The sequence below is a fragment of the Aegilops tauschii genome, chromosome 3 (assembly GCF_002575655.3).
Source record: "Aegilops tauschii subsp. strangulata cultivar AL8/78 chromosome 3, Aet v6.0, whole genome shotgun sequence".
Taxonomy (NCBI): Eukaryota; Viridiplantae; Streptophyta; class Magnoliopsida; order Poales; family Poaceae; genus Aegilops; species Aegilops tauschii.
In genome coordinates this window covers 343638345-343662843 of record NC_053037.3, presented here as the reverse complement: position 1 = coordinate 343662843, position 24499 = coordinate 343638345, and positions in this window count along the sequence as shown.

Below are 24499 nucleotides of genomic sequence, written 5' to 3'. Positions count from 1 at the left end.
AGGAACAAAAAACAAAAAACAAAAATAAAATTGGGTTGCCTCCCAACAAGCGCTTTTCTTTAAAGCCTTTTTAGCTAGGCATTGGTAATTTTAATGATGCTCACATCAAATACAAGAATTAAAGCACAAAGAGAGAATCATAAAGCACATGACAAACAGATATAAGTCTAACATACTTACTATGCATAGGCATTTTGTAAGAAAACAAATTTTCAAGGGAAGCAAAAACTAGCATATGCAAGGAAGAAGAAAGAGACGATAGCATTCTCAACATGAAGAGAGGTAATTTAGTAACATGAAAATTTCTACAACCATATTTTACTCTCTCATAATAATTACATGTAGGATCATAAGAAAATTCAACAACATAGCTAGCACATAAAATATTCTCTTTATGAACCACATGCATGCAAAGTTGACACTCTTCCAAAATAGTGGGATTAACATTAACTAAAGTCATGGCCTCTCCAAACCCACTTTTATCAAAAAATTCATAAGATTGAAAATCCTCCAAATATGTGGGATCTAAAGTTGACACTCTTCCAAGCCCACTTTCAATATTATTGCAAACACTATTATCAATCTCATATTCTTCATGGGGCTTAAATAAATTTTCAAGATCATAAGAAGAATCACCCCAATCATGATCATTGCAAGAAGTAGTAGACATAGAAAAACTAGCATCCCCAAGCTTAGCCTTTTTCATATCATTAACACAATTAACATCAATAGAATTTATAATAATATCATTGCAATCATGCTTTTCATTCAAGGAGCTATCGTGAATCACTTCATAAATTTCTTCTTTCAACACTTCATCAGAATTTTTAGATTCATGAATTTCAAGCAAAACCTCATAAAGATAATCTAGTGCACTCAACTCACTAGAAATTGGTTCATCATAATTGGATCTTTTAAAAACATTATCAAGTGGACGAGGATCCATATCAATAGATTTTTAGCAAGCGAACATGCACGCAAATAGAAGGCACATGGAAACACAAGATCGAACGGAAGGAGGGCGAAGAAAAGACAAAGGATTTTGAAAATCATTTTAGAAGTGGGGGAGAGGAAAACGAGAGGCGAATGGCAAATAATGTAATGCAAGGGAGAAGAGTTTATGACGGGTACTTGGTATGTCTTGACTTGAGCGTAGATCTCCCCGGCAATGGCGCCAGAAATCCTTCTTGCTACCTCTTGAGCATGCGTTGGTTTTCCCTTGAAGAGGAAAGGGTGATGCAGCAAAGTAGCGTAAGTATTTCCCTCAGTTTTTGAGAACCAAGGTATCCAGTTGGAGATTACACGCAAGTCACCTAGTACCTGCACAAAAAATCAAGAACCCTGCAACCAACGCGATAAAGTGGTTGTCAATCCCTTCACGGTCACTCGCAAAAGTGAGATCTAATAAAGATTGTAAAGTAAATATTTTTGGTATTTTTGTTGTATAGATTGGAAAGTAAAGATTGCATAATAAACGGCGATAGAAATTGGCAAGTTGACGGGAAACTAATATGATGTAAAATAGACCCAGGGGCCATAGGTGTTGGGGAACGTAGTAATTTCAAAAAAAATCCTACGCACACGCAAGATCATGGTGATGCATAGCAATGAGAGGGGAGAGTGTCATCCACATACCCTTGTAGACCGTAAGTGGAAGCGTTATGACAACGCGGTTGATGTAGTCATACGTCTTCACGATCCGACCGATCCAAGTACCGAACGCACGGCACCTCCGAGTTCAGCACACGTTCAGATCGGTGACGTCCCACGAACTCACGATCCAGCAGAGCTTCACGGGAGAGTTCGGTCAGCACGACGGCATGATGATGGTGATGATGATGCTACCGACGCAGGGCTTCGCCTAAGCACCGCTACGATATGACCGAGGTGGATTATGGTGGAGGGGGGCACCGCACATGGCTAAAAGATCAATGATCAACTTGTGTGTCTATGGGGTGCCCCCCTCCCCCATATATAAAGGAGTGGAGGAGGGGGAGGGCCGGCCCTCTACTATGGCGCGCCCTGGGGAGTCCTACTCCCACCGGGAGTAGGATTCCTCCCGTTCCAAGTAGTAGGAGTAGGAGAGAAGGAAGGGGAAGAGAGAAGAGAAGGAAGGAGGGGGCGCCGCCCCTCCCCCTAGTCCAATTCGGACTAGGCCTTGGGGGGGCGCGCGGCCTGACCTAGGTAGCCCCACTCTCTCTCCCCTAAAGCCGAATAAGGCCCATATACTCCCCGGCGAATTCCCGTAACTCTCCGGTACTCCGATAAATACCCGAATCACTCGGAACCTTTCTGATGTCTGAATATAGTCGCCCAATATATCGATCTTTATGTCTCGACCATTTCGAGACTCCTCGTCATGTCCCCGATCTCATCCGGGACTCCAGACTACCTTCGGTACATCAAAACACATAAACTCATAATACCGATCGTCACCGAACGTTAAGCGTGCGGACCCTACAGGTTCGAGAACTATGTAGACATGACCGAGACACGTCTCCGGTCAATAACCAATAGTGGAACCCGGATGCTCATATTGGCTCCTACATATTCTACGAAGATCTTTATCGGTCAAACTGCATAACAACATACGTTGTTCCCTTTGTCATCGGTATGTTACTTGCCCGAGATTCCATCGTCGGTATCTCAATACCTAGTTCAATCTTGTTACCGGCAAGTCTCTTTACTCGTTCCGTAATGCATCATCCCGCAACTAACTCATTAGTTACATTGCTTGCAAGGCTTATAGTGATGTGCATTACTGAGAGGGTCCAGAGATACCTCTCTGACAATCGGAGTGACAAATCCTAATCTTGATCTATGCCAACTCAACAAGTACCATTGGAGACACCTGTAGAGCACCTTTATAATCACACAGTTACGTTGCGACGTTTGGTAGCACACAAAGTGTTCCTCCGGTATTCGGGAGTTGCATAATCTCATAGTCATAGGAACATGTATAAGTCATGAAGAAAGCAATAGCAATATACTAAACGATCAAATGCTAAGCTAACGGAATGGGTCAAGTCAATCACATCATTCTCTAATGATGTGATCCCATTAATCAAATGACAACTCATGTCTATGTCTAGGAAACTTAACCATCTTTGATTCAACGAGCTAGTCAAGTAGAGGCATACTAGTGACACTTTGTTTGTCTATGTATTCACAAATGTACTAAGTTTCCGGTTAATACAATTCTAGCATGAATAATAAACATTTATCATGATATAAGGAAATATAAATAACAACTTTATTATTGCCTCTAGGGCATATTTCCTTCAGTCTCCCACTTGCACTAGAGTCAATAATCTAGTTCACATCGTCATGTGATTTAACACCAATAGTTCACATCGTCATGTGACCAACACCCAAAGGGTTTACTAGAGTCAATAATCTAGTTCACATCGCTATGTGATTAACACCCAAAGAGTACTAAGGTGTGATCATGTTTTGCTTGTGAGAGAGGTTTAGTCAATGGGTCTGCCACATTCAGATCCGTATGTATTTTGCAAATTTCTATGTCTACAATGCTCTGCACGGAGCTACTTTAGCAAATTGCTCCCACTTTCAATATGTACCCGGATTTTGACTTAGAGTTATCCAGATCGGTGTCAAAGCTTGCATCGACGTAACTCTTTAGGACAAACTCTTTATCACCTCCATAACCGAGAAATATTTCCTTAGTCCTCTAAGGATAATTTTGACCGTTGTCCAGTGATCTACTCCTAGATCACTATTGTAATCCCTTTCCAAACTTAGTGTAAGGTATACAATAGATCTGGTACACAGCATGGCATACTTTATAGAACCTATGGATGAGGCATAGGGAATGACTTTCATTCTCTTTCTATCTTCTGCCGTGGTCGGGCTTTGAGTCTTACTCAATTTCACACCTTGCAACACAGGCAAGAACTCTTTCTTTGACTGTTCCATTTTGAACTACTTCAAAATCTTGTCAAGGTATGTACTCATTGAAAAAACTTATCAAGCGTCTTGATCTATCTCTATAGATCTTGATGCTCAATGTGTAAGCAGCTTCACCGAGGTCTTTCTTTGAAAAACTCCTTTCCAATACTCCTTTATGCTTTCCATAAAATTCTAAATTATTTCCAATCAATAATATGTCGTTCACATATACTTATCAGAAATGTTGTAGTGCTCCCACTCACTTTCTTGTAAATACAGGCTTCACTTTAAGTCTGTATAAAACTATATGCTTTGATGAACTCATCAAAGTGTATATTCCAACTCCGAGATGCTTGCACCAGTCCATAGATGGATCGCTGGAGCTTGCACATTTTGTTAGCACCTTTAGGTTCGACAAAACCTTCTGGTTGCATCATATACAACTCTTCTTTCAGAAATCCATTAAGGAATGTAGTTTTGACATCCATTTGCCAGATTTCATAAAATGTGGCAATTTGCTAACATGATTCGGACAGACTTAAGCATCGCTACGAGTGAGAAAATCTCATCGTAGTCAACACCTTGAACTTTGTCAAAACCTTTTTCAACAAGTCTAGCTTTGTAGATAGTAACACTACTATCAGCGTCCATGTTCCTCATGAAGATCCATTTATTTTCTATGGCTTGCCGATCATTGGGCAAGTCAACCAAAGTCCACACTTTGTTTTGACACATGGATCCCATCTCAGATTTCATGGCCTCAAGCTATTTCGTGGAATCTGGGCCAAACCACAGTGTCGTCTCAATGGATTTAGATGGTGCCCTATTTAACGTGAATGCAGCTGTCTCTAATGCATAACCCCAAAACGATAGTGGTAAATCGGTAAGAGACATCATAGATTTCACCATATCACTGCAAAAAAAATACACTTCCGTGATGATACGTGTTTGTCACAATAGGTCGCGTTTTTTGTCATGCATGTACATCCATGACAATTTTATGACAGAATCAAGATAGTCATACCTGTGTTGTCGTAGAAGTGTTCCATGACATTACCAAAATTATCATCACGGAAGTGTCCACTTCCATGACGATAAATCGCGTGGCACAAAAGTGCTTTCGTCAAGGGTGACCGACACATGGCATCCACCGTAACGAACGCCGTTAAGCTATCGGGTCCGGTTTTGGATCGGATAACCTGTTAATAGCCCGGACCAATGGGGATTTTCCACGTGTAAAACCATCATTGGTTGGAGGAAACACGTGTTGCCTCACCGTTGGGACAGATGTCATCCACTCATTGGACAGGAGGCGCCTATGATAGGTCGACATGTGGCATGGCCCAACAGTGGCCCATTCCGGTGAAAAAGGCCGGCCCAGTAAAAATTAGCAGGCCGGCCCATATAAGGCCTACTTGTGTCAGGTCCATTTAAGCCCACGGCCCATACGAGATGTGCCAATTTGGCCCAGCAACGGCCCGTTAAATATTTGACACCATTGCAGCCCATCGTCAGTTTGAGCCGTTAACAGCCCGCTATATATTTGGGCTCAATATCGGCCCGATGAGATTTCGGCCTGTTAACGGCCCATTCAGTGGATGGGCCAATTTTCACGATGTACATCTTTCGGCCTTTTAGCGACCCATTTAAATGTTGGGCTAATTTCCGGCCCGGTGTGTCTTTCAGCCTGTTGACGGCCCATAAATTAGTTGGGCCATTTGTAGTCGGACCTGAGTTTCGGCCTTTTAGCGACCCATTTAAGTGTTGGGCCAATTTCCGGCCCGGTGTGTCTTTCAGCCTGGTGACGGCCCATATATCTGTTGGGCCATTTGTAGTCGGACCTGAGTTTTGGCCTTTTAGCGACCCATTTAAGTGTTGGGCCAATTCCCGGCCCTGTGTGCCTTTCAGCCTGTTAACGGACCATAAATGAGTTGGGCCATTTGTAGTCGGACCTAAGTTTTGGCCTTTTAACGGCCCATGCCCTTCATGGTCCAATACCAGCCCGGTTTCTCTTTTGGCCTGCTAAAGGCCCACAACACAGTTGGGCCATTTACTATACGACCTGACTTTCGGCCTCTTAGCGGCCCATGCTCTTCATGGTCCAATACAAGCCCGCTGTCTCTTTCGGCCTGCTAAAGGCCCACAGTATAGTTGGGCCATATGTAGCCCGAACTTCGTAATGGCCTGTTAACGGCCCTTGAAATCAATTGGGCCCACCTGTTGCCCGCTTCGATGTCGGCCTGTTAACGACCCCGGGAGTTAAGAGTGCCGACCATTAACTTTCGGCCTGGTAACGGCCCATTAACTTAATGGGCCCACTAAAGTTCGTACATGTCTTTAGGCCAAATTAGATAATTTGAGCCCATTACGATGAGCAATTATGCACGGGACCAAAACCGATCAAGCAAAGGTACGACATACAGGGAAATCCGTTGCACATCCAGCATATATTACAGGAAATTACGGGCAATCAAAGATTGATGCCAGTGCAAATAAATGAACAGAACCTAACGATCTACAATGTCACAATCTACAACCTCAGCACACATGACGCCCATAAGCATGTGGGCAAGTTCTTGCTGCTTTGCTACACTGTCTCTGAAAACATTGATCAGTTGTTCTGTCGCACGACTCTGCACCTCAGATTCCTCCACCATTTCCATCATTCCTTCAGCCATTAATTGGTTCACAAACATACATTTTTTCCGTTGCATTCGAGACAGAGGATACTGAACAGATTCTGATGGCGATTTTGGCAGGCTTGTATTATTGATAGTGGAGAGTGTCTCGATCACTACATCATAACATAAATTAGGAGGGGAACCGAACAGATTAATCATGAGTTATTAGCATATTACCTGGCCTAGATTTATAGGAAAGAAACAATGGGGTTGCCTTGCTGTTTTCAGAGTTTGTCTTCTTATCTTCAGTAGCCTGCACCAAATTAAGACACTAGCATTGCTATCATTGGCCAAGTCAGATAATAGGAAAGCAACATTGGCACAACGAACGTTTGGGCAACTAGCCAACACCAAATTAACACAATATGGCACAGCTATCATCTGCCAGGTAAGGTAATACGAAAGCAACATTGACACAATGAATGAATGAATGGGCAACCAGAGCAGCACTACAATTCAGTAATGTGCATGATGTGAGATAGTACACACATGCAGCTCAGTATGCAAAACTACCAGGCAGTTTTCTTTACAAAAATCAACATTCGCGCCTTTAACATTTTGCTACAACTAATTTTAGATCAGATAAAGGTTGGATTCACGCCGATTAACAAAATACATGCTGATGTAAAAATATAGTGATATACAACACGTACTTACATCAGCATTGGAGCACAGAGAATTCCCGCAAGATATTTTCCTCGAATACAATCCCAATGAAGGAAGTCTTCTATCATTTAACCTTATTTTATAAAAGAGAGATGGGTAAGAAACATGTAGAAAATATGATCAGAATGCTATAAAATTTCATGATGCGAGGATACGCACACGCTTCTTAGAATGGAGTTGACATTCTTTTGCTGGACTGGAGTGTACTAGTTCTTTGGCCACTGGAATCTGCTTATTATCAGTGGGAGTTGGGTTTCTCTGTGCTGGAGTAGTATCTATGAAAAATGGAGTTGGTTTATTATCTCCTGGCCTTTGGATCTTTTGCAAAGACCTGGTTTGTAACCCTTCAGATTCTAACATAGCCATCTTCCCCTTATATGCCTTATATAGAAGAATGGTGCTTCAATTATAAAACATGCTACAGCAGAGATGGAATAGGTACTGAAGAATAGAAAGGCATGACATATTGACATGTATTCCCTCCATCCGGAAATAAATCGATGGGTCTAGGCGTATTTCAGTTCTAGATACATCAAGTTTTATCCATTTCTGCAACATGTAATCCGGGCGGAGGGAGTATGATGTAAGAGCTAGGGATACGACAGGACAACACAGTAAAAAAACACTAAAAACCCACTGTAGAACCAAAGTAATCAAACCCACTGATATGACATAGTACACTCATGCATCTCAGGATGCAAAACTACCAGGCAGTTTTCCTTACAAAAATCAACATTGTGGCCTCTAATCATACATTTTGCTACAACTAAATTTAGATCAGATAAAGGTTGGATTCATGCCGATTAACAAAATACATGCTGATGTAAAAATATAGTGATATACAACAGGTACTTACATCTGCATTGGAGCACAGAGAATTCCTGCAAGAATCTTTCCTCACAGACGATACTAGTGCAGAAATTCTTCTATCTGTTAAGCTTATTTTCTAAAAGAGAGATGGGTGAGAACATGTAGAAAATATGATCAGCATGCTATAAAATTTCATGATGCAAGGATACGCACACGCTTCTTAGAATGGAGTTGACATATTTTTTCTGGACTGGAGCGGGCTAGTTCTTTGGCCACTGGAATCTGCTTATTATCAGTAGGAGTTGGGTTTCTCTGTGCTGGAGCAGTATCTATAAAAACTGGAGTTGGTTTATTATCTCCTGGCGTTTGGATCTTTTGCAAATACCTGGTTTGTAACCCTTCAGATTCTAACATAGTCGTCTTCCCCTTGCATGCCTTGTATAGAAGAATGGTGCTTCAATTATAAAACATGCTACAGTAGAGAGATGGAATAGGTACTGAAGAATAGAAAGGCATGACATATTGACATGTATTACCTCCATCCGGAAAAAAATGGATGGGTCTAGGCGTATTTCAGTTCTAGATACATCCTTTTTTATCCATTTCGACAACATGTAATCCGGACGGAGGGAGTATGGTGTAAGAGCTAGGGATACGACAGGACAACACAATAAAAAACACTAGTTGAATGTAAAACTGTATGCTAGCGGAATACGTATAGAAAAAACTAAGGCAACATACACGTGTATGATTGGGAAACTAAGATGGCATTGCAACAGAGCACTAGAACAGCACTTCAATGTAAAAAAACATGGTATGGTAGACAGATGAAGTACATACTGATGAATAACAATGCATAAGATATTCAGAAGCATGGTATCCGAATTAAGCAGATGGCATTGCGATAGAGTAGAATGACAGTACTTGAATTTGAAAACATGTTCTCATGAATGGAATAGGTACTGAAAAACAGGAAGGAATGACATATTTACATGCATGATCAGCATGCTAAGCACATGGCATTGCAACAGAGTAGATACACTCCAGGACATTATATGCATGTTGTACCCATATCACGGGCCAAGTTAGAGCAAGGACCTTGTGGGGTGAAGAGGATTCAACATCTTTCTGCAAGTCTTCTGAAGAACTGCCTTTACATGTTCCATCATATTGGGTATCATTGACATCAAGTTTATTGGCCTTTACATTGCTCCGTGAGGTTCTTGTGGATATATCAATGTGTGCAATTATATTTGACATGCATGGAAGACAACTAGTAGTTAGATTTATGTAATGAGTGCCTGTAGGAGACGACATAAATAGTAGGACTGGGGTTAACTAGCAGCAACAGGTCTCAAAAACTAAAGGGAGAACACACATGAAAGCTACAGAATATGCATCATTTGTACCCGAGATTAACTAGATGGCACACAAAAGTACTAAAGAACAACATAGGTAATACTAGAAGTGGTATAATACTATAATCACCAGCCTATGGGATAGCATTGGCTGATGGATGATAACTATGGAACAGCGTTACCTAAAGAACAAGTATCTTAGCTGAACTACGGAACAGCGTTAACTCCTGAACAAGACCCGTAAGAGATCAACATGAATATACAGTGAAATGTGATAATCTATTTTCCATGATTAGATGAATAACAAAGCCATAAATGTTGCACACAAGTAAGATGAGGGTACAACCTATCTGGCCGCCATCCATAGGAGTGAGCATCATGTGCTGACTTGTCGATGGCCCTACAGTTGTTGTGGTTGTCCATGTCGGGCACGCGCATTCGATGCAGGGAACTGTTGAGTGGGGACTATAGCTCCCTTCTGGTGTATGCTTCCCTTGTTGGAGCAGCTGCGGTGAGTCGGAAGACGGTGTGGCTGAAGATGCAGATAACGCATAATGTTAAGAACGACACATCTCTTTGATCTGAAGAAATACACTAAGAGATCAACAGCAAGGTACGAGAGTGGTCACACGTATGTTGACTGAAGACTAAATTGGGGTCACACGATTTTATTTTATTTTGGTACTGTTGGATCTACGTCGGATGGCTTGATGGCCATCTTGTGCCTCCCGGCTGACACTGTTAGGAATCTTCAACGAAGAGCCAGCAACCAACGGCAGAGCAGCCTACCTCCACCGTTCGTGGCCCCGGCCAAAACCCCGCTCCCCGCCCCACCGTACTGTCGTGGTTACGCCGCCCCCGGGCCAATCCACAAAGACTCCCCATCATCCAAATCCGGCGGCGGCAGTACCTTCAACCCACGCAACTCTAAGATAGCCATCTAAGCGCTGCTTCCGCGGCGAACTTGCGGCCCCGCACCCTTATGTTAGACACGAGCCAACCGGCAGCCTAGGATCTCCGCCGCCTCGAGGGGTGCTGCTTCCCATTGGGAATCGATTGGCCCGGAATAAATATTCAGACAACTGACGCCTAAATAAAGTGATTTGAGATGAGGGTGCGACCTATCTGGCAGCATGGTGAAGTAGGCAGGTACAGCTGCCGAGTCGGTGAGGTCGGCGCGGTTGCGGTGGCGACCGCGGCAGGGAAACAGCGATGTCATGACGGTCGACGGCTACGGGGAAGCAGCGCCGGGACTCTGGACGGATCCGAAGTTGGAGCCACTCCGGCATCGTGAACAACGGCGGGGGTGAATCGGCTCCGGAACGGTTCACGCGGCCGTCGTCGAGGCAGCTCCAGCAGCACGGAGTAAGAGGCACACGGCCCAGTGCACGACGGCAAATGGACAGTGTCTCCAGCATTAGGGAGGAGGGCGGCTGTGAAATTGGTGCATTGGGGGCACCATGGAGGAGGGGCTGAGGTTTCGCGGCTCGGGAGAAGGGAGCTTCCGGGGAGAAGGTGATTTGGCGCCCACGAGGTATGAATGGGGGGGATTGGGAGGGGAGTGGAACCATGTTTTACGGACGCATTTGTCTGAAATGTGAGGGGGAGTTACAGTTCTACCCCTGCCTTTAGGCTTCTCGGCTTGGGTCTGTGTACTAAGGGTCGGGGATAGTAGAGTAACTTTGCTTCTCCCCAAATAGTGGGCGGGAGCGATTTCGGGCGAGGAGGGCGTGTTTTGAAATATAGTGGGCGCGAGCGATTTCGGGCGAGGAGAGCGTGTTTTGAAATAGTGGGCGCGAGCTATTTCGGGCGAGGAGAGCGTGTTTTGCCGACCATAGTTTATGAATTATTCAGCACATGTCATTTCGGCCGAGGAGAAGGCGCGCTTGGATGAAGTTACGAACCTACCCGATGTACAACGGGCCAATTAATGCGTGTCCCACATAGGACGGTAATTTCGCGTCTCCCATTTATTTGCTCCGGCGAATTCCACCAAGCAGAGGATGTTTAATAGTTCGTTCAAAATTTAGGAGAACGAGCATCCACGTCTACCTTACCAAGTCGATTCGAATCAAATTTTGAAATATTAGCTTGCCACTTCTTTTTTAGATGGGGAGATGATGCTCGGGAGTAATGTGTTTTTACATGCTCATTGCTAGCGATTTACTATATGACAAATAGTTGACCCACTCAAAAACGGGAATCAAACCCAAAATGAAATATCTCGATTCAATTAAATAGCTCGTTCACTAGGTCAAAATAGTGAACTAAATCCAAAATTGAACACCTCAATCGAGTAGCATGTTGTACAGTATTATAGTACTCCATGAACATGTTGAAAGTCAAATTAATGAACTTGTTTGATATACGCATATATCCATTCATGTGTGGATTGCAGACAACATGTTCTCCAATTTAAATATTTGAATGCAAGTTTATATTGAAACATGGTTTATATCAGTCTTTGATGCATAAAAAGCGACCTCCCCCTCTCCCGGACTCTTGCTCTCTCTCTCTCTTTCTCTCTCTCTCTCTCTCTCTCTCTCTCTCTCTCCGACAATCTTCAATTCTGTCGCACGCATCCAACACACAAACCTTGTTGGTCCCTCTCGCTGTCTCTCCATCTCTCTCTCTCTTTGTGTGTGTGTGGGGGGTCATTCTAGTTCGCATGCATATATACTCCATCTATAGGTCTCTCTCACACACTATGTATGATTCTCTAGTCCAAGCTAGATATCTTGGGTGCACTCATCGTACGCACACAAATTCCTTGGCTTGTTGCCCGTAACTCTCTCACGCACAACTCTGTCGTCTCGGAGCTCTCCCCCCTCTCTCTCAAACTCTCCATCTACCTGGGTCACACATACACATGCATATCTCACTCGCACTCGATAGGCCCATCTAAAACTCTATCTCTCTCCCTCGTTCTCTCTCCATCTCTCTCTCACACACACAATCTCATGCCAAGCTAGCCAAGTATGATGGTCTCTCACTCAATTGTAGGCACACGCAGTCCCCCCTATATGTATATGACTAGCTAATCTTAGTCTCCATCACAAAGATGTGCATGGTCTATCTCGATTTCTCTCGGGGCATCTTTCTATCGCGCACGCACCTCCCTCGATCTCCCACCCGTATAGTCCCCTCACGATCTCGAGGTGATCTCTCTATCACAAACACACCCTCTCGCCCTCCCCATGCGTCCATGTTCTCCATGTGTCCCTCTCGACCTTTGTTCCTTGTTGGCCAGACCTCTATTGGACATGTGCTATAGGGGTGTCTCTCTCCATTGCAAACAATCACACACTAGCTATCTTCGTGTATCTCCTCGCCTCGCTTTTCTATCTCGGAGATGCATGCGTGAGATGTTCTCCTAAGAAACGAAAAAACACACACTCTCTCTCTCTCTAATTTATCGTTTGTTGTCACTTTCTCTTTCACACACATACTATTTTTGCACACTTACTCATTCTCCTTCACACGCACTTGATCTCTCTCGACTTAGGCACTCTCCTCTATCCATAGCATATTGATTTGTTGAAAAGTTAAACATCACAAAGTTTGACCATGTACGTGGAGAAAAACAATTACATCTAGAACGGCAAACATATACCATTAGATTCACCATGAGATGTAGTTTCGTATGATGTATATTTGGCATTGTAGATATAAATAACATTTGCGTAAACCTGATCAAAGTTTGACTTCTAATTAATTTACATGCACTGCATTATCGAGCGGATGGAATATCTCTTTCCCCCTCTCAGCTATCTGACGCACCACACAGCCTTATCGGGGCTCCTCAATCTCTCTCAAACTTTATATCTCCCTGGTTCACACATACACATGTCTCGCTCGCGCTATACATATAGACCCATCCAACACTCTCCGCCCTTGTTCTCTCTTTATGTGACATGCACCCCCCTAATAAGTACCATAATCCCTCACTCCATCATAGGCGCAAGCGCTCCCCCCTGAGTATGATTATCTCTCACTAGCCATCAGGAACACACGTATTGTCTCCTTCCATCCATACGTCTATATTGATATCTCTCGGGGTATCTTCTATCGCGCACACACCTTGTCACTTGATCTCCCACCCATGTAGTCCCATCACGATCTCCAGGGGATCTCTCTATGACAAACATACACTCTCTCCTCCCCATGTCTGCATTTTCTCCGTACGTCTCTCTCGACCTCTCTCGCTTGTTTGTCAGACCCCTCTTGGCCACGTGCTAGGGGTCTTGCTCTCTCGGTTGCAAACAACCACACACTATCTCCTCACCTTGCTTCCGTTGTCAAAGATGCATGTGTGATATGTTTGCATAAGACACACACGTTTTTTCTCGACTTTTATCGAGTGTTGTCCATGTCTCTTTCACACACGCACACACACTTTTTCACTCACTCTTTCTATTTCACTCTCTCTCTCTAGTTAGGGACTCTCTCACGTCCATAAGCATATGGATGTTTTGAAAAGTCAAACCTCAGAAGAGTTTGACCAGGTATATGTGGAGAAAAACATTTACATCTGGAACGATCATCAGATTCATCACAACATGTACTTACTTCATACTATCATTTATCTTTGGTATTGTAGATATAAGTAATTTCTTTATAAACTTGGTCAAAGTTTCAAAAGTTTGACTTTTAAAAAAATGTTGGAACTACATTATCGAACGGAGGGAGTAGCTCTTTCTCTCTCTCTGTTATCTCTCACGGGCCTCCCCTCTCACTCGAACACTCTATACCGACGGATTATACGCTCACTGTGTCAGCGTATAGCCCCATATATTGTTTAGTTGACCGGTCAACCAGTCCACATGCTGCCTTGTCAGCTCGTGTTCTGTATCTTCGTGTGCTGGCCCATGTGCCAGTGGGTGAAAATAAGTAAACTAGAGGCCCATCTGACACGCGGTGAAGTAAACAAAGTTTTTTTAGCAGAGAAGTAAACAAAGTTGAAACCACTCGGGGTAGCACCCCGCACGCTAGTAAATTGAGGGCGCATTGAGGACGCACTTCTTCCGCATGAAGGACGCACTCGCGCACAATTCACCACTACGCGGCGGCATGCACAGAAAGACGCACTCGCACACACCCAGCACACAACACACACCAGCACACGTGTACACCGGCGTCGCCGCCGATTGAGATGGACGGCGAGGCAGCCAACAAGCGGAGGCGGCTCGAGCCAAAACCGCATCCGGCGAGCCTGGACTTCATCAGCAGCCTCCTCGACGACATGCTGCTCGTCATCATCGGCCTCCTCCCCACCAAATCCTCCGTGTGGACCGCCCTGCTCTCCCGGCGGTGGCGGCCCCTCTGGTGCCGCGTCCCCCTCAACCTCACCGTCGACAGCTGCCTCTGCGACGGGGATTGCAAACGCATGGCCGCAGTCTCCAAGATCCTTTCATCGCACCCTGGGCCAGCCAGACGCCTTGACATCCGCATGTTCAGTACCAACTGCAAGGTCCAACCCAAGTTCGACGAGTGGTTCTTATCCCCCGCCCTAGATCTGCTCGAGTGGTCTTGATGCCCACGCGCCGCTTCGGCAAGCTGCGCGGGGCCTGGCCGCGGCAGACAATCCTGGCGCGGCGGTGGGCGGAGCGGTGGAGCGTTCCCTTGCGGTCGAGGGACTTCTTGACAGCTTCTTTCTTCACGCGTGGGCGCCGAACGCGGTGGGTCACGTCATGGAGGCGCGCCTTGGCGCCAGGGCGCCGTCTTGGGGCAGAAGTGGCGGAGGTGCTCCGTGAGCTACGTCGTCCGTAGCTGGCGGAGGGCGAGGCAGAGAGAGGGACGGCGCGGGGGAGCCCCCTGTGGCACGGACAAGCTCGGCAATGCGGTCGAGCCAGTCCTCGTAGAGGTCGTCGATCGGGCGGTAGCGCAGGAGCTCGTGCGCCTGAGGAGCGCGGCCCGCGCGTCCATGGGAGCGTGATGAGTGTGGGACGGCGAACCAGCGGGAGTCGGCGATGGGGTGGCGGTGCGACCGTCCCACCGCACCGAGGGGTGCAGCGAGGATGCTTGCTGCTCGTTCCCCGCCGGGCCGGTAGCAGCGTTGGCGGCAGGCGACGGGGCACGACGAGGTGGCCCATCGATGGGAGCCGTCTGAGCGACGCGGGTGGCGAGGGCAGCCCGGCGCTCAGCACAAGCACGGCGAGCGTCCACCATGGAGACGACGGAGCAACTGGATGCGGAGCGATGGAAAGGAAGCTTCGGCGCACCCCTACTTGGCGCGCCAAATGTCGGATCACGGGTTCTGGCAAAACCCTTAAGGTTCGAATTCTGGGGTGCGCGCAAAGTTTTTTCCTCCCTACCGATCCACACCCTAGCTCTCTAAGATCTCGCGGACGAACTCGACGAACTCACAACACAAATACACGAGATTTATACTGGTTCGGGCCACCGTTGTGTAATACCCTACTCCAGTGTGGTGGTGGTGTATTGCCTCTTGGGCTGATGATGATGAACAGTACAAGGGGAAGAACAGCCTCCTGAGGTTGGGGTGTTCTTGTGCTTGGTGTGTGGCTAGGATTGGCTAGGGATTAGGTGAGATGCCTCCGAATGAGTTCTCCTACGGTGGTGGCTAGTTCTTCTTATATAGGCCCTGGTCCTCTTCCCAAATATTGAGCGGAAAGGGAGCCAACAATGGCTAATTTGAAAGGGGACAGCTAGTATAGCTTATCCTGACAAAAGTAGTCTTCGCCTGCAAAAGGCTCTGGTGGTGACGCCGCCTTGGGCTCCATGGTGACCTCCGTCTTGTCGTCCCGCTGGTCTTGGTCTCGTTGCACTGATATGGAAACCTTTGCTTGATACCTCAGTACTCTGCGTCTGCGCTTGCCCCCTTAGCACCAAAGAGGAAACAAGGACACTGCACGCGCTGGCGCCTGCCTGTTCTCGATCGTCATGGCTCACGTCACGAGAACCTCGCGAGGTTTGCCCTGCCTTGATCTCTCCGCTCCTCGCGAGCCAACCTGGTGAGGCCGCTCCCGAGGAGGTCTTATATCGTTCGCCTCGCGAGGGTCTTGTATGCCTTGTTGATGAAGATGGGCCGTACGGGCCTGCTAGCACAGCCACGCCGTGGACCGCAGGCAGGCAAGTCTGGGGACCCCCGTTCCCAGAACGCCGACAGTAGCCCCCGGGCCCAAGGCGCGCTCGGGCTTCGCTTCGAGGCGAAGCCAAAGGTGAAGTACGGAGCACCGCAGGCCCCAAAAGCCTGCGGCCTTGGTCGACACGTGGCGGTTGATTGGACGTGGGCGTCTCCGCTTCCCCACGCTGCCTCGGCAACTGCCTGACTTGACAAGTCCATGCGACATGCAAGGAAAACCATCATTACCTGTGATCATGGGAGGCGCCGATTGGCCTTCCCCCGCTAGAAATGGGGAGGGGGCAGAGCCCCCGTCGCCATCTCTTCGCAGTCTGCTTTCTTCTTCCTCCTTGTCCCTCTGCCAGTAGCAACTCCGATGGCGCCAATCCAAAGGTTCTCCGCTGAAGAGAAGGGAAAGGCTCCTCGTGATGATCTAGGGCCGCTCCCGCCGAAGAAGAGGCCGGACCACCGCCGCGATGTTGTCGTGCGGGCGGAGGTGACGAGGCCCTGGTGCGAACGGCCGCCTCCAGGGTATCCGCTGCCCTTGTACGCCCAAGCCGAGGGCTCAGGAGGAAGGAGCGTCGAGCGGCGCCGCCCGCGCCGTGTCCGCGGTCGCCGTGCGATGGCGACACGCGTCGTCGCCCCTAGAATCTGATACGTCTCCGTCGTATCTATAATTTTTTATTGTTCCATGCCAATATTATACAACTTTCATATACTTTTGGCAACTTCTTATACTATTTTTGGGACTAACATATTGATCCAGTGCCCAGTGCTAGTTCCTGTTTGTTGCATGTTTTATGTTTCACAGAAACCCCATATCAAACGGAATCCAAACGGGATAAAAACGGACGGAGAATATTTTTGGAATATTTGGAAAATATGGGAAGAAGAATCAACGCGAGCCGGTGCCCGAGGGGGGTGTCGGTGTCAAAACCGGCGGATCTCAGGTAGGGGGTCCCGAACTGTGCGTCTAAGGCGGATGGTAACATGAGGCGGGGGACACAATGTTTTCCCAGGTTCGGGCCCTCTCGATGGAGATAATACCCTACTTCCTGCTTGATTGATCTTGATGATATGAGTATTACAAGAGTTGATCTACCACGAGATCGTAGAGGCTAAACCCTAGAAGCTAGCCTATGGTATGACTGTTCTTGTCCTATGGACTAAACCCTCCGGTTTATATAGACACCGGAGGGGGCTAGGGTTACACAGAGTCGGTTACAAGGGAGGAGATCTACATATCCATATCGCCAAGCTTGCCTTCCACGCCAAGGAGAGTCCCATCTGGACACGGGACGAAGTCTTCAATCTTGTATCTTCATAGTCCAATAGTCCGGCCAAAGGATATAGTCCGGTTGTCCGAGGACCCCCTAATCCAGGACTCCCTCAATAGCCCCTCAACCAGGCTTCAATGACGATGAGTCCGGCGCGCAGATTGTCTTCTGCATTGCAAGGCGGGTTCCTCCTCCGAATACTCCATAGAAGATTTTGAACACAAGGACAGTGTCCGGCTCTGCAAAACAAGTTCCACATACCACCGTAGAGAGAATAATATTTCGACAAATCTAATCTGCTGACGCATTTTGCAGCATGACATCACACCATGGCCCGGTCATTATTCAAACCGTTTTTCGCAACCAGCCACTGCACATATCGCGAGGCGGTTTCCTTGGCACGTCTTGTTGAAGCAGAGATCGTGTCCCCTTATCACGGGATTCTCATCAATACGGGTATGGGTAACCCAACCGCGTCATCAATTACAGCGCTTGGGGAATAAGCAATTTTACCAGGTGAGTGGGGAGGCGCATCGCCTCTTCCGCCCTTATAAAGGGACAAGGATTCACCCTTTTCACCTACGTCTTCTTCCTCCTAGCTCGTCCGTTCTTGCGCACTCGAGCTCCAGCGCCCAAGTTCGCATTTTTCTCCTCAAACCACTCTAAGCATGTCCGGAGCGGGAAGAAAGTGGATGGTCTCCTCCGTTATGGAGGAGAACGTCACAAAGCTGCGGGGAGCCGGATACCTGGCCGCGGATATCGCGCACCGGCTGCCAGATGCAGGGCAAATCATCCCTACTCCAGAACCCCATGAGAGGGTGGTTTTCCTTACCCACTTCATCCGCGGACTGGGATTTCCCCTCCACCCGTTTGTTCGCGGGCTCATGGTCTACTACGGGCTGGACTTTCACGATTTGGCCCCAAATTTCATCCTCAACATCTCGGCGTTTATCGTCGTGTGCGAGGCCTTCCTCCGCATCCAACCACATTTCGGCCTGTGGCTGAAGACCTTCAATGTTAAACCGAAGGTGGTGGTCAGCCAGCAAGCGGAGTGCGGAGGTGCCATGGTGGGCAAAATGCCTAACGTCACCTGGCTCGAAGGCTCCTATGTGGAGACCATAAAGGGGTGGCAATCGCGGTGGTTCTACATCACCGAGCCGCGCGACACCAACTGGGTGGCGGCCCCCAAATTTTGATCCGGAATCCCCATGCGGCTCACCTCCTGGAAAGAGAAGGGCATGTCCTGGGGTTCCCCGGTAGAGCTGACCGGACTCCAGACATGTATCAGAAACATGATGAGCAAGAAAATCAAGCTCGTCAACGTGGTCCAAGTCATGCTCTTCCGCCGGATTCTCCCGTGTCAAAGACAGGCATTCACCTTGTGGGAGTTCGACCCGGTCGAGCACCAGACACTGCAAGAGCTCTTCGACACGATGCACAAGGACGTCTGGAAGGTGCTGTTCAAGGGCGCCGAGGTACCACCTCCCCTTACCGAGGACCACGGACTCAGCGCAAAGCGCCCTGCAAATCCGGTATGTCTTTTATATCTTATAAGATGTTCATTTTCCCCAGTTTGACCATGCGTGGCATCTAAGCCCCCACGCCATTTTCCAGGACTGGGTCGAGACAGCGGAGCAGATCGATTGTCTAGCCCCCCTGCCCGAACATCCAGCAGATGCTCTCCTAACGGAGATGCTGGTTCCGGCACCTTATGAGGTGCCGGAGAAGAAGGCCACGGGGACCAGGAAGGGTCTCCGGCGCAGGGTGATATCGGACTCCTCGTTCGAGAGCACCGAGGCGCACTCCTCCCACGAAAACGAGGAGGAGGAAGAGGAAGGTTCTCCCCCCCCCCCCAGCCGGGGGAGGCAAGAAAAGGAAGGCCGCCCCGTCCGGGGCAGCCGAAGGGTCCAAGAAGGGAAGAACCCTTCTTCCGGACAACTCCGCCACCGCCGCCTTCAGCGAAGAGGAGTGGTTGCCCAGGGACAAGCCCCTGGCGAAGTCGTAAGTATCCGAATATCATAATAGTTCTTGGTATGTTTTATTGAACTGCTTCTCATCACGCCGAACATGATTATGCAGTCCGTCCCGAGCCCATATCGACGTATCTTCATCGGATGGTTCTTTGGACCCGTCGGATCTGAACAGTGATTCACTTCTGACCGCCTCCTCCCCTCGCCCTACGGACAACATCGAAGTGTTGTCTCAAAGGGCACCGAGCCGAGGGGAGGTAGTCCTGGAGGCGCCTCACGGCGACCTTCCGGATGCTGGGCGCAAGGGGAGCAAGACTCCCATGGGCTCTGATAATGGGGGCAGCAAATTCGGCCGCCAGCCGAATACTGTGCCGGAACCACCAGTGGTTCTGGACTCTGTTAGGCAACCCCTCCCTAAGAGGGGCAAGCCGCCTGTGCCGATGGCCTCTGTCCATCCAGAGGCATCGGACAACTTGCTGGAAGCGCTTCGCAGCGCTTCCATCGACGAAGAACACCGCACTATCATGAGTGCGGTGGTCAAGAAAGTTCAGTCCGCCAAGAGCGGACTGACTGAAGCCTGTGCCAGCCTCCTAACAGGCTTTGAGGTAAGTAACTAGATTATAAGAGAATGTTACCGCATAGACACTAGCCCCTGATGCTCTGTTTGCGTTTGCGAAGAAAGGCCGAATAGAGGATCAAATAATAACCGCAGGAGTCTAATCGAAATATGTCTATGTGTATATGTAGGCTTCACTGCTAGCCGCTGCCGCACGTACTGCGGAGGTCGCCGCACTGAAACGGGACCTTGAGCGGTCCAAGAACGAGCTCGGCCTTGCCAAAAGGCAGCTCGAAGGGAACAAAGGTAAGTTATACCCCGTCTATACATTGATAAGAAAAAACAAGGGTGGTTGCTTAGATCATAGGATCGTCATGAATTTTGCTAGGGGCCACGACCGAAGTGGCGACCCTGAAGAAGGCACTGTCCAAGGCCGAGGACAAGGCGGCCAAGGAGCGCATTGAGCAAGAAAAACAAGAGGCCCGGGTGGGCGAGGTGCAGCAAGAGCTCCAGGCTCTCGTCAAAAAACACGAGTCCTTGGAGCTTGACTCTAAGACGCGAGAGTCCGAGCTTGCGAAGGCCCTCGAAAGCGCACAACACGCCAAGGTCGAAGCCCAAAAGGCCCTCCAGGAAATTGAGGTAGTTAAGAAGATAGCGGCGGGTAAGGCATTCATTATGCAAAGCAAGCATGTGAAAGAAAATTTCCTTTTACTTACCCGAGTTCGGAGCTCTCCAGGAGCTTTCGCAGATCTGCCCCGCAGTATGTCAGATGTCGTGGAGTTCTACTGGGCCGAGGAGGGGAGCTCGACGGAGAAGTTGTTCTGGTCTCAGTATACTGGGACCGAACACCCCATGCCATTGAGCGACCAGCTGAAGCAACTGGTCTAGCTCCACAAGGCAGCCGAACAGGCCATGAAGGGTCTTATAGTCCGGATGTGGCCTGGCGATCCCCTGCCCGATAGCTACTTCGGCCTGGTGAGGCGGCTTGTGAATGCCTGCCCACGGCTTGAAGTCATAAAGCGGTCCGTCTGCATCAAGGGCGCGCGCAGGGCTTTTGCCCGCGCAAAGGTGCACTGGGCGAAGCTGGACGCCGAGAAGCTGGTGAAGGAGGGGCCGCCAGAAGGCAAGGAGCATCGCCACCCCGAGATGTATTATAACAGTGTCCTGAAGGGTTCTCGCCTTGTGGCGGAGGAATGTACTAAGGATGTAATATTCGAATGAATGTACTCATGCGATCCTGTAATATGAAACGAGTTCATTTGTGCTATGCAACGCTTGTGAATTTAAAATATTACCTTCTGTGCGGTCGTTTATAAATCTGAGAGTTGGCCAGCCGTCGGCTTCTGCCCCCATGTAACTAGTACTGAGGTGTTCGGGATAGACCTGAGCACTCTTTATCCCAATTTTGGGTCCTTCGAGGGAGGTGTTCGGCACAACGAACCAGGCAATCGGACTATAAGGCTTTATCACTCTCACTTAGCCATAGAAGTCTACAATTTTAAATTTTGGCGAAGCCCCTAGTATTCGGAAGGCCGAATTTGGGGTGCTATATATGCCTAAGTCGGGCAAGGCCGACTCCTCGCCCGAAGCGGAAAAAGTCTTTAAGGACTTGAGACCTCTCGAACAGTGACCAGCTCTCGCCTTATCATCACAGTCAGTTTTCGGCTTTCTCTACTGAGGTGTTCGTTCGGAAGAACCGGGACACAATCGCAGTAGTTCTCCCAGCGCTACCTTAGCCGATATTGCGGAAAGTAAGGTACCAAAACATGGGAGCCGGGAAAACCCAACTATTGACCCAAGACATGATTCAGAGCTGATGCATACAATGCTATAAGTTCGGGGTGCCGCACTGTCGAAAGTGTTCGGACTTCTCACGCCGTATTATGGGGTATACTGAAGCCCCTGGCATACTGGTCGTACTAGAATGTACGGGTGCAAGTTGTCATAAATAAACAAATAAGAAAAAAGAAGGGTAATGCAATAATAGACTAATGATGTGCATTGTTATTGAAATAATACGTCAAAGCGTACTGATACAAGTAGTGCTAAGCAAAAAATAGGACTATTTGACATACCTATCCAAGGGCAAGTTGCGTATGGGTATTTAAAACGGGTACTTCGATCGTTATTAGAGACCACCTGGGGATTCCCTTGTACGTCTTACCTTGTTGCCTCCTTGGCGTTTCCTTCCCGTAATGCGTCCAGCAGTGAGACTACCGGAAAGGGCTTCCAGAGAGTAAGGTCCTGAAAGAGAGAAAATGATAGAGGTATACAGCCCCTAGGGCGGTTGAACCGCATTGTGGGACGTGTCCTGGCCGTGCCTCCGCCTATGCCCATGGTATTTTTAGTGCGTAATTATGTACGCGCGGCACAGGTTTCGTCGCTTGACCGGGACTAGGATGGAGGCCGAATTGCTAGGCGATTTCTGAATGTGCCAGGCGATCCTGCTGCAGGTTACTCCAGACTCGCTTGAAGGTGTTCGGGGGCTTTATCGCCGAATTAGCGGTTTGCCTTAAAAGGCTGCTTTGTGCCTCAACTGCGAGGGCCGCAGTGTGCTCCTCCGTTCGGAGCGAGCGTTCTGTGTTTCCATTGACTGTTATAACCCCACGAGGTCCTGGCATTTTGAGCTTGAGGTATGCATAGTGCCGTACCGCATTGAATCTGGCAAATGCGGTTCGCCCGAGCAGTGCTTGATAGCCACTGCGGAATGGGACGATATCGAAGATTAACTCCTCGCTTCGGAAGTTGTCCGGAGATCCGAAGACCACTTCCAGTGTGATTGAGCCCGTGCAATTGGCATCTACACCTGGGATGACACCTTTAAAGGTGGTTTTAGTGGGTTTGATCCTCGAGGGGTCTATGCCCATTTTGCGCACTGTATCCTGATAGAGCAGGTTCAGGCTGCTACCACCGTCCATAAGGACTCGGGTGAGGTGAAATCTGTCGATGATGGGGTCAAGGACCAATGCGGCAGATCTGCCATGATGGATACTAGTGGGGTGGTCCCTGCGATCGAAGGTTATCGGACAAGAGGACCATGGGTTGAACTTTGGGGCGACTGGCTCCATCGCATAGATGTCCCTTAGTGCACGTTTCCGTTCCCTCTTAGGAATGTGGGTTGCGTATATCATGTTCACCGTTTTCACTTGTGGAGGGAACCTCTTCTGTCCTCCTGTGTTAGGTGGCCGGGGCCCCTCCTCGTCGTCGCTATGCAGCCCCTTGTCCCTGTTTTCGGCATTCAACTTGCCGTCCTGCTTGAACACCCAGCATTCTCTGTTGGTGTGATTGGCTGGCTTATCGGGGGTGCCGTGAATTTGACACGAGCGATCGAGTATGCGGTCCAAACTGGACGGGCCCGGATTGCTTCTTTTGAACGGTTTCTTCCGCTGACCGGATTTAGAGCCGCTGAATCCGGCATTGACTGCCGTGTCCTCGGCGTTGTCGCCGTTGTTGCGGCGCTTGTGTCTGTTACGACGCGGTCTGCCGTTAGTATCCTTTGTATCTGAAGTGCCATGACTTCTTGATGTGTTGTTGCTGCGAGCCAGCCAGCTGTTTTCGCCCGCCCAAAAGCGGGTCATGAGTGTCGTGAGGGCTGCCATAGACTTCGGCTTCTCCTGGTCGAGGTGCCGGGCGAGCCACTCGTCACGGATGTTATGCTTAAATGCCGCTAAGGCCTCTGCATCCGGACAGTCGACAATCTGGTTTTTCTTAGTTAGGAACCGGATCCAGAATTGCCTGGCCGATTCCCCTGGCTGCTGAGTTATATGGCTCAAGTCATCAGCGTCCGGTGGTCGCACATAAGTGCCCTGGAAGTTGTCAAGGAATGCATCTTCCAAATCCTCCCAACTGCCAACGGAGTCTGCTGGCAAGCTATTCAGCCAATGCCGAGCTGGTCCTTTGAGTTTTAGTGGGAAGTACTTAATGGCATGTAAATCATCACCGCGAGCCATGTGGATGTGGAGGAGGAAATCCTCGATCCATACCGCGGGGTCTGTTTTACCATCATATGATTCAATATTTACGGGTTTAAAACCCTCTGGGAATTCGTGATCCATTACTTCATCAGTGAAGCATAGGGGGTGTGCGGCGCCTCTGTGCCTGGCTATATCACGACGCAGTTCATATGAGTCTTGTCTGCTGTATTCGGCCCGGCCGGATTTGCTTTTAGTGTATCCGGCGTGACGGTCA